The sequence below is a fragment of the Halichoerus grypus genome, chromosome 15 (assembly GCF_964656455.1).
Source record: "Halichoerus grypus chromosome 15, mHalGry1.hap1.1, whole genome shotgun sequence".
In the NCBI taxonomy this organism is placed as follows: Eukaryota; Metazoa; Chordata; class Mammalia; order Carnivora; family Phocidae; genus Halichoerus; species Halichoerus grypus.
Genome location: NC_135726.1, coordinates 47,812,360 through 47,826,953, shown reverse-complemented (window position 1 = coordinate 47,826,953; position 14,594 = coordinate 47,812,360). Strand labels below are relative to the sequence as shown.

The 14,594-nt window shown below is 50.5% G+C and overlaps 1 long non-coding RNA gene across 1 annotated transcript; it reads left to right on the top strand.

Annotated features, from left to right (window-relative positions):
* Positions 1 to 10,025: 10,025 nt before the first annotated feature.
* On the top strand, positions 10,026 to 11,321 carry LOC144380204 (uncharacterized). The gene is made up of 2 exons (XR_013444114.1): positions 10,026 to 10,139; positions 11,200 to 11,321. It is a non-coding gene; the product is annotated as an uncharacterized LOC144380204 (long non-coding RNA).
* The last annotated feature ends 3,273 nt before the right edge of the window (positions 11,322 to 14,594 follow it).

The window sequence follows — 14,594 nt, the reverse complement described above, 5'->3', positions numbered from 1 at the left end:
GGGCTTTTGTCTACTTCATGCTTTATCTTTAGCATCTAGAAGCACTCCTGGCACATAGGGCTCAAAGCTGTTTACTGAATGGATGGGTCAGTGGGTGCTTTCAGGACATAGATCCTGATCCAACATCCTAGGGACTCTGCTGATCCCTTTTCCACAGAACTTTGGAGGACTGCCTTAAAGTTTTCTGAGGTCTCAGGCATTCAGCAAGTATTTCATCTTGTCTCTGCCCCATGCTCAGCATCAGGAACATAGCAGAGAACAGAACAGTTTCCCTGTCCCCAGAGGGTTCACAGTCTCAGGGGTGGGAGCTCAAATCCTCTGCTAATCACAGAGATATGAAACTACAAAGAAAGGTAGAGAGTGCCATAAGAGCACTTGGCCAGAAATCTAATCTGGACCCTAGGAAGTGGGGTTGAAGTGATGAAGGTATAGGCATTAAGGCACTCCATTAAGAGGTAAGAGTGTGGGGCCACCTGGGTGGCTCAGTCAGTTAAGTGTCCGACTCTTGGTCCAGCTCAGGTCATGGTCTCAGGGTCCTGAGATCGAGCCCCACATTGGGCTCTGTGCTCAGCACGGAGTCTGCTTGTCCCTCTCCCTCTGCTCCCTCCCCACACACACTCTCTCTCTCTCTCTCTCATAAATAAATAAAATCTTTTAAAAAATAAAGAGGTGAGAGAGAGTGTGTGTGTGTGTGTGTTGGTTGGAACCTAGAGGCTGAGGGGGAGCAAGAGGCCGGGTCATGTAGCCCCTGTAAGGAGTTTGGATTCTTACCCCGTGTGTAGTGGGAAGCCACAGAAGGACTTTAAGCAGTGAAAGGAGGCTCGGTCAGTTTTGTATGTCAGATGATCCCTCTGGCTGTCGTGTGGGGGAACTGACGATAGGGGGTTAATATTGAAGTAGGGAGACCAGTGACAAGGCTGCTGTCCTGCGATTTAAAAAGCTGCCACTACAGAAGGCCACGCATTCTTTGCTGTTTCTCCCATCAGGAGGTAGAGTGTCTTCCCCATCTTTAATCTAGACTGGGCTGTAATTTGTTTTGACCCGTGGAGTGCCGTGGAAGTGATGCTGTGCTGCTTGGGGGCCTTAAGAGGCCGGCAGCTTCTGCTTTCCCTCTCGTGGGACCCTGGGCTGCTGTACAAAGAAGTCCGGCTACTTTGCTGGAAAGAGATGTGGACACAGATGTGGACAGAGAGAGGCCCAGCCAGCCCCCAGCGGCTCCACTGTGTTAGCTGAGGGGCCAGACATGAGTGATGCCATCTTGGACATTCTCGCCCAGCTCCCGGCTGACACCCCGTAGAATAGAGATTCACCTTGCCCTCTCCGCTTTGCTCAAAGTACAGAATCACGAGCGAATAAATGGTTGTTGCGATTTTAAGCCACTGTGATTTGGGATGATGTGTTACTCAGCAGCAGCTCCCTGAAACAAGCTCTCTCAGATCCTCACCATTTTACGTATGGGCTCGTTTAAGTCCCACAGTCGCCCCATGTGGGAATATAGTTATTCCCGTCACACAGAGGAAACGAGGAGGGCACGGAGAAGTTAACAGAGTGCCAGCAAGCTGCCCGGCACGGAGTAAGTACCGAGCGCGTGACAGCTATTATTCCTCAGCGTGAGAATGCCCGTAATCGGTAAGGAAGGGACGGTGAGATGAACGCGAGCGTCGTTAACCCACTCCCTTGTGCTGTGATTTTAGACGAATGACTTCTCTCCAAGGCTCCGTGTCATCCTTGTAGAATGGAGATTCTAACAACATTTGTCTCAGGCTCTGCCAGAGCAGGCACCTAACATGTGCACGGATGATAATTATTGTGAAGCGCACAGCCAGGGTTCTCGTAGACAGCGACCTGAGGACCACAGGGGTGAAGCCGATTTCTTGGAAGTTCTAGTGGAGAGACAGACAGGTCCTTGGGGATACGGTTGAAGTGCTGGGTCAGGCCTCACCCGGAGAGAGCAGAGGGAGTTACTTCTGGACTTTCTCATTAAGGAAACCAGTAAGTCTCTCTGTCATTTACACCAAGTTGCACTGGGCTTTCTATTGCTTGGAACCAACATCCTAACTGATTGTAGGGTTTTATTCATTTATTTGTTGATTCATCAGATATTGAACACTTACTGCATTCCAAGCACTGTTTCAGGTGCTGGTATTAGAATAGTAAACAAGAGCCTCGAAAGCCCCATCCTTGGAACTTCCGTTCTCGTGGGGCAGGTGGATGGTTAAGGAAATCGGTGTTGATAAGAGCTAGGGAGGTTGGTAGCCGGAGGGATTGAGGAGAGGAGGGGTAGAGAGTGACAAGCTATCTGACGAAACGTTCATGGAGGAGAGACCTCCCCAGAAGGGAGGAAGCCAGCTGTGCGTATGTTTTGCTAAGAAGGACATTCCAAGTAAAACAAAAGAGCAAGTTCAGGGGCTCCGAGGCATGTGGGGTGTGTTGGAGGAGCAGGAAGGAGTGAACCGGACCAGAGTGGGCTGAACCAGTGGGTGGGAAGGGGATGGGGGCCCAGGGCATGCGGGCTTGATGGGCAGACTTGAATTCAATTCACAGTGAGGGGGGCAGGCAGGCAGAGGATTTGGGGCTCAAGAGCAATGTGATCTAACATCTTCAGAGGATTCGTCTGGCTGCCATGTGGGCACCAGGATGGAAGCAGGGCTCCACCGTGGAGGCTACTGCACTAGTCCCGCTGAGAGACTGGTCGCTTGGCTAGAGGTGGGGTCGAATTTAAGATACAGTTTGAAGAAAGAGTGGGCAGGATTGGGGGTACGGGTGTGGGCTGAGGAAGAGGAGTCACCAACTCTAAGGTTTTCAGCCTGTGCAGAGGGAGGAGAGGGTGCCAGGAACGGTGTGGGGAAGACCCAGAGAGGCTGTGGGTCTGTTCAGCGTCCCCATGGATTCGCTGAGCACGTGGGCTGTACGAGTCTAGCATTCAGGGGCCAGATCTGGGCTAGAGATACAGACGTGGGGGAGTCCCTGCCATCTTCATGGCATCGAGGCCCAGAAGGAGGTTACTAAGGGAGAGTGGCGGTGGAGATGGGATCTGGGAGCGGGGTTGGTTCCCAGGCAGTTGCTGCAGGAGTCTGGGTGAGAGACCACAGTGGCCTGAACCAGGGCAGAGGTGGGACTGAGCAGTGCGCTGGAGACGTTTGGAAGACAGAGCCCGCGGTAGATTGGTCACGGGTGACGATGGGAAGGAACGGACTGGGGCCTCGTGAGAGCGGCATAGAGTCAGAACGTGGGGCAGGGACTCTGCTGTCCTCCTTCCCCTGGGCCCTGTGGTCCCCACAGCCCCTCGGTCCCCATTCCATATTCCGCAGATGAGAAGTGGGTTGGGGTCCAGCGTCCGTCCTTGCTCAGCCTGCTGCAGCGGGAGCGTCCCCACAGTGAGGTCTGCGTGCCGGGAGGAGCGGGGACTGGGCGCTCCCCTGCAGTTTTCACAGTTACAGAGCGTTTCTGACAGCTGGTGTGTGGAGGGCGGGCGTGTGGGCAGAGGGGATGATTTGGCCTGTTCGGTAGGTGGGGGGCACAGACCATCTGTGTAGCCTCAGATGCGCCCTGCCTTGGGTGAGTGCGGCAGGGGAGACCAGGAAGGGGGGATCTGGCAGGCTTGGGTCTCGGAAGGGCCAGGGTCTGGCTGGGAGAAGTGATGGGGATCCAGTGCAGCTTCTGCCACCGTCCGCGTTCCCAGAGCAGTCAGGGAGACACTCATCACCCCTCCTGGAGAGAGACGGGGCGGCGGGAGCCCAGAGGAAGCACATGACCCAGTCTGAGGTATCGGGAAGGACTTCCCGGAGCAGAGAACGCATGAGGTGAGATCTGACGAGCCAGATGAAGGGAGCTAGGGACTCCGCCGTGGCGACTTAGCACCAAGTCAGCAGAAAAAGATACTTTAAAATTGTTTTATTTGATAATTTTGGATTTACAGAAAAATTGCAGAGATAGTACAGAGACTTCCCATATGCCCTACACCCAGCTCCCCTTCATGTTAACATCTTACAGAACAGCAGTCGTACATTCGTCAAAACTAAGAGGCGAACCTTGGTTAGCACTGTATTAACAAAACTCTGGACTTTATTCATATCCCACCCATTTTCCCACTAATGTTCTTTTTCTGTTCCAGGATCCAATCCAGGATACCCTGTCGCATTTGTCCGTCGTGTCTCCTTGGTCTCCTCCAGTCTGTGACAGTTTCTCAGACTCTCCTGGTCTTTCATGACCTTGGCAGTTCTGAGGAGTACTGGTCAGGTATTTTGTAGTGTGTCCCTCAGTCTGGGTTTGTCTACCGTTGGTTCTCCCAGTTAGACTGGGATCATAGGCTCTGGGAAGGATCCCGCTCAGACGCGGGGGAGCTCATTTCTTGAAGGTGGCATCCACCAGGGTTCTGCCCTTTCCTTACTGTGTGTGTCAGCAGCAAGTCAGGGATCCAGCCCACACTCAAAGGGAGGAGAATTCAATTTCGGTTCCTGGAGGGAAAAATGTCAAAGACTTTGTCTTCGTATATGAAAACCACTTTGAGGCTGAGCAAATGTCCTGTCTCTCCTCAAACTTCCTCCCCCTGATTTTGGCATCCATCAGTGGATCTTGCCTGGGACGATTATTACTGTGCTGGGTTTTTTGTTTGTTTGTTTGTTTGTTTTAATTGGCTCTACACCCAACATGGGGCTTGAACTCCCGACCCCAAGATCAAGAGTCGCTTGCTCTACCCGCTGAGCCAGCCAGGCGCCCCTACTGTGGTGTTCCAGTGATGCTTTTCTCTTTCCCTCAGTTCTTCCGCGTATTTTTATTTGGAATTCTTCTGCCTACCCCATTTATTTTATTTGTACAGTCATTAATTTATATCGGTACGGACTCGTGGATATATATCGTATTCTTTCCATATAACCCAATATTGTCATAATTAATGTTTTCACTCAAGTTGCTAACGGTTTGGCCATAGAGGCCCTGTCAGGTTGGCTCCTGTGTTCTTGACTCCTTTTTTTCCCCTCAAGCACCTTCTTACTCCCTGGCACCGTTAGAAGCCCCAGCCCTAGAGTCGGCTGTTTCCCCGGGGAGCCCTGGTTCGTTTTACTGGAGAATGGTAGCGGAAACCAAGTCTGCGCCCTGCGCGTGCTCATCACCGGGGTGTCCCTGCTTCTAGTCCCTCTCAGCTCACAGAGCTCGAAAATATGTCTGTGTACACACCGGTGTGGACACACACGTCTGCATTTCTGAGTGTGTGTGTGTGTGTGTAGATAGGTGTCTGCGGCCATGCTGACGAGTCCACCCTGCCATCTCTGACTCCGATCTAGCCCCGGAGGGTTCGCTCCTGCCGCCCCACCTTGCTTTCTTTGTAACTCCTTTATCTGACAACAAGAACCTGGCTCAGTGGGCACCTTCTAGTGCTCATCTTATTGGCCGTCTTGGCACAAATTCGGCAGTGTTGGCCATTCCTGCCTTCTCGAAGGACACTCTCCCTCAGTTTCTGTGGCGCTGCTGTCCCCTGATTTTTCTCCTCTGTCTTGTTGCTTTGCAAGAAGTTCCTCTGATTTCACCAGTCCCTTACATGTTAGGGGCTCTTCTCTCCTCCCACCCCCTGGGCCATCTTACCTGCTCTTATGGTCTGTTTCCTGTCTCTGTGCTGGTGACACCCACTCCCTGTCCTTAGCCCTGACCTCTGCTGTGAGACCTACACCTGGGCATCCTGAGGGTTCATGAAGCCCCACCTTCAGCCCTGAGTGACCCCTGGGCCCCTAACACTCTCCGAGTCCCAAATTCTAAACCTGCTGCTCCTCCAAGGGTGGCCCCTCCATACCCCAAGTTTCCAGAAAGAGCCCTGGGCCTCATCCTTGATGCTTCCCTCCCCAGCGCCCCTTCCCCCCAGCCCAACCCATCAACCTCCATGGCTTGTCCACTGGGCTTTCTGGATGTCTCTCCTACTTGCCCTCTTCTCCCCTTTCATGGCCCTGCCTTGGTCCCACCCCACCTCTCCCACCATGTCTCTGCCCGGCCTCCTCCCTGGCCGCCTATCTCTCACGTTAACCCACCTCCATTTGGCAGTTAGAGGGAGTTTTGTGGAACACAAATCTGACTGTGTCCTCCTGTTTGAAGCCTTTCCATGTTTCTCCAGTGTCCTAAGGACAAGGTTCTAACTGATCCTGAGGGCCTGGTGTGATCTGGCCCCTGACCCTCAGCCCAGCCTGTCTCCCCAGCTGCCTAAGCTCCAGACACACTCAACTTCTGTTTCCTTGAGCATGACTGGCACGTCACCCGGGTCTCTGCAGACCCTTCCGCAGCGCCAGCCCCCTTCAGTCCAGCCAGTCCTGCCCAACCCACACTCCACCCACTTTCTCCCCACTCAGATTATTTTGAAAGGATTCCAGACATCATCATCTGTAAGGCTCATGAGTAAAATGTAACCAGTGGTTATTTCTGAGGGTTAGAAGGGGGCAGCGGCCTTTACTTTTAAGAAATGTTTGCAGTGACTGTGTTTGTATTGAACACTACATAACACCAATAGTTCTTGTGGGAGAAAAAGTTAACAAGAGAAAAAAAAATCCCCTTGTGTTTGAGTTTTAAGATGAAAAAAACTTCCAGGAGTCACTTTATTGCTTTAAACATCCTGCAGCGGCAGGACCAGAACGGGTCTGTTTCTCTGTCCACGCTAAGAGTCATCAGGCCGGAATGAACTTGTGAGGAGTGCTTGTAAGCTTTTGTTTGAATCACATCCACCGAGGGGATTTTCTGCTATTGATTTTCACGGTGACTGTAAACACAGCTTATGTAATGTATCTAACTGGTGTGGCCCACGCATCTGGAACAGCCGGCTCTGTAATGGGGTTTCCTACGTGGGAAGGAAGCTACCGCAGTATATCAGCGTGGGGAGAATTCTCGTCTTTACTGGTACTTGATACCAGTGACTGTTGGGACAGTGAGCTCCGTGTAAAGGAACCAGGAATGCATGCGCTTGGAGACATCCTGTGGTTTTGAATCTGGCCGGCACGCACTACATAATAGCCACTATATAATAATCCACATTTTATATAATGACCATGGCCCGCGTTTACACGGTGCCTTCCTCACGCGGGCACTGTCCTCAGCTCTTCACGCACGCAGCCCTTAGCTTGTCACCCCCGGGTTTCGGTGGGGCATTTAGAGTTTACGTCGGTTGCTTCGGGTTCCCTAGCTGGTATGTGGCAGCACCAGGATTTGAACCCCAGAGTCTGGCCGCTCACGCATTGTCTGCCTTCCACCACCTTCCTCCCGGATGCCTGCCGTTCTCAAAGGAGGCGCCCACACTTCTGATAATGCACTTTCTTCTTTTCCAAGGAAGGGCTTAAATTACTTCCTTCCCCATCCGATAAAATCTTTTTCAACAGCCCCGATTATCTGGAAAGAGCAACGCTTAAGTTTTTTTGCTTTTAGGGAAAATGTCAAACAAACACAAGAGCAGAGAGAAAAGTCTAATGAATGCTGGTGTCCCTGTCTCCCGGCTTCAGCCCTTGTGGCCACTCTGGCTCTGTCCACATCCTGTGCATTTGCTCCCCTGCTCCATTACTTTAGAGCAAATCCAGGTATGTTTTATTAAAAGACCTTTTTTAAAGAAAAGATCGCCTGCAGTCCCTGGCCCTAAGTCCTCCCCCTGCTGGCAAATTGACCACCTTCCTGATTCTCTGTTCCCTTTCCCCTCGTTTTCCAAATGCAGACGGATCTGTGCGCGGGGTGATACTATCACTGGGCTCTGTCCCTGGCTCCACTCCTGTAACCCTACCCCCCAGGCCTTTCTCCTCGTCGCTCTGAAACCTGAAAACGATCCCTCTTAGTGACTGTGGACAGGCTGGGGTGGCTTGGCTGGCCCGCCCTCTGCAGTGGGACATTTAATCTGCTCGTGGTGTTTTGCCATGATAGTGGCCTCTTCCCTTATTTGGATTATTTTCTGGACACCCCCTCCACTCAAACCAGGTCAGGCCTCCTGAACTTGCACTCTGTAACTTCACTTCAAGCTTGCCACCCTTACCGTAGTCAAAATGAAGCAGGGACTTGGGTACTTCTCAGTTAATGGCCGGGTTGGGGGGGGGGGGACGGGCCTCCGTGAGAGCAGGGATCAAGCCTGTCTTTATCCGTGCTGTGTCCTCAGCATCACTCAGCACAGGGCCTGGGACTCAGTCAGTGCTCAGTAGTGGTGATGAACGAATGAATGAGTGAGCGATTGCCAAGGTCAGTAGCTGGGCACTTAATCATGAGGGCGGTAGGAAGCCACAGAAGTGTTTGGGGCAGAACTGGACCCATTGTTCTCAAACTCATGCGCCTTTAAGTCCCTTGGGATCTTGTTAGAATACAGACTCTGAGTTAGTGGGGCTAGGGATTGGCCTGAGATTCTGCATTTCTAGCAAGTTCCCAAGTGATGCCAGTGCTTTGAGTAGCAAGGGTCTTGGTGCACGTGTGGCTCTCGAGCACCAGAAATGTGGCTGGTGTGACTTGAGAGACACCGGAAGTGTAAGATACCCACCAGATTTCAAAGACTTAGTACAAAAAAGAGAATTTGTAAAATATCTCATTAATAATTTTTATATCGATTACATGTTAATACGGTAATATTTTGGATATATCAGGTTAAATAAAATATATTATTAAAATTAATTTCAAATGGGTTTTTTTTTTAATGTGGCTACTAAAAAATTTTAATGACGTCATGACTCATGTTTGGGGTTCGCGTTATATTTCTGTTGGATGGTGCTGATCTAGAATACTCCAGACTCCCTGTCACCTCTAAGCATTTGTACATGCTTTTTCCTCTTTTTGGAGCACCCCCCCCTTTCTCCCAGCCACCTCCTCACAACCGTCTCCGTACGTCTTTCAGGTCTCAATTAAGATGTCTCCTCCTCCAGGAAGCCTTCCTTGACCTCCCCCTCCCCCCATGGGGGTCAGGTGGGCTTCTGGGCTTCTACAAGTCTGGATTTCCCCCATCTCAGCCCTGACCATCTGTGATGTCCGCATCTCCTGTCTGTCTCCCTCTTTAGACAGATACATCCACGAGGATGGGGACAAAGTCTGTTCTGGCCACCACCTTATCTCCAGAACCTGGCACAGAATGACTACATATTTGTTAACTGAATGAAGAAATGACCTGTAAGATGGGGGCCGTGCACGCTTTCCAAGTCTGGAGCTGCACCGAGGAGCCAGCGGTAGAGGTGCTGTTTCGATGGGCCCTGACCCCAGCACAGCACTGTCGCCTCTGTACCCGTCGTGGGTCTCACCGGTCTCTCGGTAGAATTGTTCTGCCTCTGCCCCTGAACTGCTGGGGCTCCTCTCTCAGCGTGTGTCCCCTACTGACGGCCCAGTCCCGAATGGGGACTTTCTTGGTGAATACATATCCGCTGTTGTTAGTACGACACAGATTCTGATGAAGACTTTCCCTAGTCTGAGATTTCTTTTTCTTTTAATTGCACAGAAACATTGCTCTTAAAAAGTAGTCATTAAGGAATAGTTTGTTGGGCTTTTCCCTTGAGATTCTACTATGGCTTCAGTAGTTTTGAAATGAATTTGATGTGAAGAGATGCCCCTCCTCATCAGTAATCAGGGAAAGACCAGTGAAGGCCACACTGAGGTCATCTTCCTTTTCTCCCAGCCTGCTTGGGCTCCCCACCACCATCAGCATGGCCGTGGCCTTGGTCCCCACACCCTCCCCTGCCCCTGCCATCCATCACATCCCTCCTCTTTCATCCCTACCCATCACAGACTTAAAATTACAATCACTACGTTCCCTTCCTCTATTGTGATCCCATCTGTCTGACCGAAGCCCACCCATAATTATATAAACACCCAGAGGGGAAAAGAGAGAGGGCCACACTGAGGGTCTATTTTATGTCTTCAAACTGGCAAAACTTGGGATGATTGTGGGTAAGGACGGGGATCAGCAGGGCATCTCATGCGCTTCGGGTGGGAGAGCAAGTCACTACAGCCCTCTGGAAAATAGTTTGGTATTACTTTGGAAAATTCAGCCAGGGTGAAGATTGGAGTCCCTCATACTCAACATCTCCATTCCTAGGCACTTCCCCAGAAGAAACCTGAGCATGCGCACTAGATGAGGTGTCCAGCGACGTTTGTAGTGATGCTGTTCAACAGCAGAAAATTGGAAACAAACCTGACGTCCACTGAAAGGAGAATGGGTAGGTTGTGGTACATTCACATAGAGGAGTGTTATACAACAGTGAAAAGGAAGGGCCTACAGGTGCACACACACACACAAAATAATGTTGAGGGAATAGAGCAAAACTCAGAAAACTCCATATAGGATGGCATTTTTAAAAAAAAAGATTTTAGGGGCGCCTGGGTGGCTCAGTCGTTAAGCGTCTGCCTTCGGCTCAGGTCATGATCCCGGGGTCCTGGGATCGAGTCCCACATCAGGCTCCCTGCTCGGCGGGAAGCCTGCCTCTCCCTCTCCCACTCCCCCTGCTTGTGTTCCTGCTCTAGCTATCTCTCTCTCTGTCAAATAAATAAATAAAATCTTTAAAAAAAAAATAAAAAAAAGATTTTATTTATTTGAGAGAGAGAGAAGCAGACTCCGTGCTGAGCAGGGAGCCCAGGACCCTGAGATCATGACCTGAGCCGAAGGCAGACGCTTAACTGACTGGCGCCCTAGGATGACGCTTTTATAAATCTCAAAAACAGGCACAAGGAGACATCGTTTAGGCATACAAAAATATGGGATGAGACTATATCTTAAAACAGCAAGGGGCAAGAGAGAACCTTTCGGGATTCATTGAATTATATGTAAAATGGGTATGTTTTATGGCATGTAAATTATGCCTCCATAAAGTTGAATTAAGAAGAGATGCGCCCCAGGGGCGCCTGGGTGGCTCAGTCGGTTAAGCATCTTACTCTTGGTTTTGGATTATCTTGGGGTCCTGGGATCAAGCCCCATGGCGGGCTCCATGCTCAGCATGGAGTCTGCTTGAGATTCTCTCTCCCTCTCCCTCTGCCCCTCCCACTCATGCTCTCTCTCTCTCAAATAAATAAAACCTTAAAAAGAAGAGATGGGCCCGAACAAATTCCTTGTTCTGCCTCCAGATATTCTGTGTCCGGAGGTGATACTAGGGGCAGGTGCCACTCTCTGGGGACTCCGCCATCAGGATGAGGATAGGGCAGGAAAAAAAGGACCTAAGTTGTTGATAAGGTCCCTGAGCAACCTCCGCCAAGGGACTTTGTTTTTCTTTGCTATATCTCCAGCTCCTAGAACTGCGCCTGGCAATTCGCTGGTATTCAATCAACATGTATTTTTAAGTAACATTTTTATTGAGGTATAACTTCATTAAATTTTTCTTAAATGTTTGAATTTAACAACCCTGGGACTGCCTACCTGTGGATTTCTTGCTCTGAAATAACGCATTTCCTTCTGATTCAAGCCCTGTTGATTTGTGGGTCCTCTTACCTGCCGTCAAATGCGTCATAATAGGTGACCTGCCTGGTGAGTGAGTTACCCCTAACATTTGAGGGGACCCCTGCTATGTGTCACGCCCTGTGTTGAGGGCTTTACCTGCATGATTTCTTTGAATCTTCACAACACCCCTGTGAGGTTGGTTTCGGGTCCTCCATTTAACTGAGTGAGCCCTAAGAGAGACTAGAGATTGTCGTGCTTGGTCTTGCTATCCATCGGATGCCTCCTGGCTGTGGACACACTGCTGTGTCCACCCATCACCTCCAAGGAATTCCAGCATTGCAGTCACATATTTAAGTTCAGGGGAAAGTTTTCTGTATTCACCTCACAGGAGCCACTGGAAGTATCCCAATGGTCCAGTTATCTACTGCTTACAAACGACCCCAAATCTTGGGGGCTTAAAACAACAACTTCTTATTATGTCTCATGGTTCTATGGGTTGACTGGGCTCCGCTGGGCAGTTCTTGCTTAAGGACACTCATACCATTGCAGTTGGATATCAGCTGGGTCTGCGGTCACCTGGAGGCGCTGGATGTCAAGATGGCGCACTCACATGGCTGGCGGCTGACACTGTGGCCATGGGCTGTGGCTGGAGTGCCCGTATGTGGCTCTCCATTGTGTCTTGGCCTCCTCAAAATGGTGGCTGGGTTCCAAGCGGCAGCATTCCAAGAGTGAGCTTTCCAGAAGACCCAATCAGAAGCTGGAAGGCTTCTTATGATCTAGCCTCAGAAGGCCACTTCCTCTGTCTTCTGTTGTTAAATCAGTAAGCACAGCCTGGATTCAAGGAGAGGGCGCTCAGTCATCTCTTGACGGGAGAAGCCACTCCAGGTGTCTGCTTCATGGGCATTTTACAGTCAACTTATGACTCATCACCAAGAATGGCCTAGCGTCAAGCCCCATCTGTTCTTGCTTCCCCCTCTCTCCGTGGTGCTACCACCTCCAGGGCCCCAGGCCAGAAGTTGCATCTGGCATCAAGCCTTCCGCGGGGAGGGCCAGAGGTGGCTCAAGCTTTCACTCTATCTGACCTTCTCTGATGTCCTTCAGCTTGGAAAATTTTACCTTTCTGTTGTTGTTAAGTACACTCAAGTATAATAATGTATACCATAAAGCACGCAGATCCTGAGTTTAGTGTAGGTAGGTGAGTGAGTTTCCACATCCAGCTCCGTGGCCGGAGATACTGAGGTGAGCGAGAAAGATCATCACCGGCCCTTGTGAAACTCACGGTCACAGTTACTGGTCTTTGAAGAGGTCTCTGGTTCTCTAGGGCTTTTTGAGATAAAACTTCTAGGTGTTGGAAAACAGAGAGAGCCCATTCAGAACCGCTTTTATCTCATCCTTTTAAGCATTTCTATTTGAGTGCATGGTTTATATTGTACATATTCATACAGTGCAACTTGTCGGTTACACACATATGGTGGAGATGCATATGGGAGACTTTTGTGGGGTGTATGGTCAAAAAGGTTAGAGGACTTCTAGTCTACAGTTGTGGGGACAGCCGAAGGTAAGGTGGTGTGTACTATAATCGAGGCCTCACTAGGCCCGGTGGCGTTGAGAGGACTAAGGACAGGGAGGGGGTGTGGGATGTCGTTGGTGGTTTTCTGAAGGAGAGGACAGTAAAGCTGAGGTAGGAAGGATGAGAAAAGTCTGGAACTGCATGTGCAGAGACTCCGGAAATGACATGGCAGTGCAGTGAAAAAAATACGCAACTGGTTGTAAAGAGCATCTAGATTAAGAAGCTTAACTAGGCCCCCAGGAGCCCCCCTTCATGCCCCCTCCCAGCCTTCCCTCCCTGTGGCATATCATAGTTTCTAAAAATATTTATAACCGTATGCTCCTCTTACAACGTGCCACTTAGATGGAGTCTGTGACCACTCCTCTTGATCCTGGGCAGACGTTTATGACCAAGATGACCAAGGGAGTATGGCAAAGTGACACTATGTGACATTGGAGGCCACATCATAAAAAATCGTTTCTGCCTGGCATTCTCTCTCTCTCTCTCTCTCTCTCTCTCTCTCTCTCGGAGTGCTTACCTTTGGAACCCAGCTGGCATGTGGGGAAGACCAGGCCATCTGAAAGGTTCATGTGGGAGCATTCTGGCCAGTAGCATCAACTGCCAAACTTGTGAATGCGGGAGCCTTCGAGATGACCCCAGCTCCGGCCACCATCTGACTATAACCGCATGAGAGACCCCCAAGCAAAAAACCACCTGGCTGAGCTCAGCCAACTTCCAGCAACATGAGTAATAATAGTAATCAGTGATCCTTGTTTTATGTCACTAAGTTTAGGGAGATTTGTTATGCAGCAATAAATAACTAATATACCCCCTCTCCCCATGGGTAACCACCCTGCTGATTTCTAACACCATAGGTTATTTTTGCCTGATTCTTTATATAAATGAAATGATAAAATATATCAACTTCTGGGTTTTCTCTTTTACGATGGTCTCTGTGCTTGGGCCCATCTTAAGAGAGTTTTAAGGAGTAGGTACCCAATTTGCCTTCCCAGTGCCAAATGGTGGTGTAGTAGACCTGTCCATCCATCCATTCCCTTTTCTGGTTACCCCGAATCCCCCCCCACCACAAACACACACTCACACTCTCTCTCTCTCTCTCTCTCTCTATGTTTTGGATGCAGCTGAGTCCACCTGCTGGCTCTCTAGGGGTGAGCCCATAACCCAGGCCTGGCTCATGAGAATCTTCCATCTCCCTGCCCACAGTGATTGTTCAGAAATGGGCCAGTGGCCCTAGCCTGGCCAGTGAGAGCCAGGATGGGCGGAGATAGGAAGGAAGGGGAGCTCCTGTTGTGATGTGATTCCCAGCTTGAGAATCTAAGCTGCTGGGGGCCACTGTGAGAGGCAAGTTTGCCTGAAAATGAAGACAGAAAGGAAGGCAGAGCGAGAGATGGAGGGAGAGAGAAAGAATCCGAACTACCTCCTTGGCCCTCGGTCCGCCCATGCTTAAAAGCAAACTTAACCTGTTGCAGGTGCAGGACCCTACTTAAGCCAATTTGAATTGGGTTTTCTGTTCATTTGTGGCCAAGAGGCCCAGCTGTGGGTGTGCACGTGGACTTTCCCACAGAGCCCCAGGCAGCCTCTCCATTGGCTGGACTCCATCCGCTCGTGGGGAAAGGCAGGCTCACGGTACCGCACGTGTCCGAGTGTGGAATCCGGACCAGGAGCATCAGCATC